The sequence below is a fragment of the Oncorhynchus gorbuscha genome, unplaced genomic scaffold (genome assembly GCF_021184085.1).
Source record: "Oncorhynchus gorbuscha isolate QuinsamMale2020 ecotype Even-year unplaced genomic scaffold, OgorEven_v1.0 Un_scaffold_4010, whole genome shotgun sequence".
In the NCBI taxonomy this organism is placed as follows: Eukaryota; Metazoa; Chordata; class Actinopteri; order Salmoniformes; family Salmonidae; genus Oncorhynchus; species Oncorhynchus gorbuscha.
Genome location: NW_025748130.1, coordinates 815 through 2425, shown reverse-complemented (window position 1 = coordinate 2425; position 1611 = coordinate 815). Strand labels below are relative to the sequence as shown.

Here is a 1611-nt window from a genome sequence, read left to right as displayed (position 1 = left end):
TCTCACTCTCTCGCTCTCTCTTCTCTCTGTCGTTCCGTTCCTGCTCCCAGCTGTTCCTATTCCCCTAATCATCATTTAGTCTTCCCACACCTGTTCCCGATCCTTTCCCCTGATTAGACTCCCTATTTATTCCTTTGTGATCCGTTCCTGTTCCGTCGGTTCCTCGTATTGTATTCACCATGTTGTGATTGCGTTTCGCCCTGTCCTGTCGTGTTTTTTGCCGTGATTGTGTATCACCCTGTCCTGTCGTGTTTTGTGCCTTCATCAGACGCTGCGTGTGAGCAGGTGTCTCAGTCGACTACGGCCTGCGCCTACCCGAAGCGACCTGCAGTCTGTGGCCGCTTCTCCAGTTGTTTTCCCCTCTACAAATCTAGAGGATGTCAGTTATTCCGTTTTGAACATTATTAAACTCTGTTTCTGTTAAGTCGCTTTTGGGTCCTCTTTTACCTGCATGACACCCTTTGTTCAGGGGCACATTATTCCCTTTCTGTTAGTCACATGTCTGTGGAACATGTTCAGTTTATGAATCTCAGTTGTTGAATCTTATGTTCATACATATAATTGTACGTTAAGTTTTGCTGAAAATAAATGCAGTTGACAGTGAGCGGACATTTCTTTTTTTGCTGAGTTTACCTCCAAGTTCCATAATTCTCCTCATGTAAAACACTGTTTTAAAACACTGTATTGGTTCATACTGTCCACCAGACGGCCCAAAGAACACCTCAGTGTCAGTCAGTCCCTCTGGTGAAATAGTGGAGGGCAGTTCAGTGACTCTGACCTGCAGTAGTGATGCCAACCCACCTGTGCAGAATTACACCTGGTACAAGAAGAATGTAACCTCACCAGTATTGTCAGGACAGAATTACAACATCACTAACATCAGCTCTGAGGACAGTGGACATTACCTTTGTGAGGCCAGGAATAAAATAGCATCTGAGAACTCTACAGCTCTGAAGATCATTGTAGCAGGTAAAGGGTCATCTTCAATATGCAAAATACACAATTACATGTTACAATTTAATCTACATTTGGCTTATTACACTTGACTTTTGTGTTAGCTTATACGATTCCCAAGCCTTTAATGTGATTTTCTTTTCAGTTTACAACATACCATGTACTCATATCATTCATATTTTATTATAGGGAAACACACCTCAATTAAGACTGCAGCCGTAGGAATCATAATTGTTGTTCTGGTTCTCATACTCTGTCTCTCTGGCTTCATGTGGTTCAGGTGAGTGAACATTTAGCTTTTATCTGATTTGTTTCTAACTTCATTAATCATTAATAAATGAATGTCCAAAACAGGACGGCATCCAAATCCAGCTCAATAGAAACCAGAGACACCGCAGACGAGGGACAGGTGAGTCCGTTGGAATCAGAAGATGACTGTGATGAATGTGTATTGTTTGTGGAACTGTGCATTCTTTTTCTACTCATGTTGTCTATACTCTTTCCCCATCAGGGTGACTCTACTCTCCTTTATGACAACATGGCCATGCAGCAGAGACAGCAGTCACCGTCGAGTCAGGATGACGTTCCCTACACCAGCGTCCACGTCTCTCCCTCCAAAAACCAGGAAGAGCTTTGTGCTCCATCGTCCAACTGCCT

The 1611-nt window shown here is 43.2% G+C and overlaps 1 long non-coding RNA gene across 1 annotated transcript; it reads left to right on the top strand.

Moving 5' to 3' along the window:
* Positions 1 to 793: 793 nt before the first annotated feature.
* On the top strand, positions 794 to 1364 carry LOC124028310. The gene is made up of 3 exons (XR_006837573.1): positions 794 to 969; positions 1144 to 1234; positions 1309 to 1364. It is a non-coding gene; the product is annotated as an uncharacterized LOC124028310 (long non-coding RNA).
* Positions 1365 to 1611: the final 247 nt, after the last annotated feature.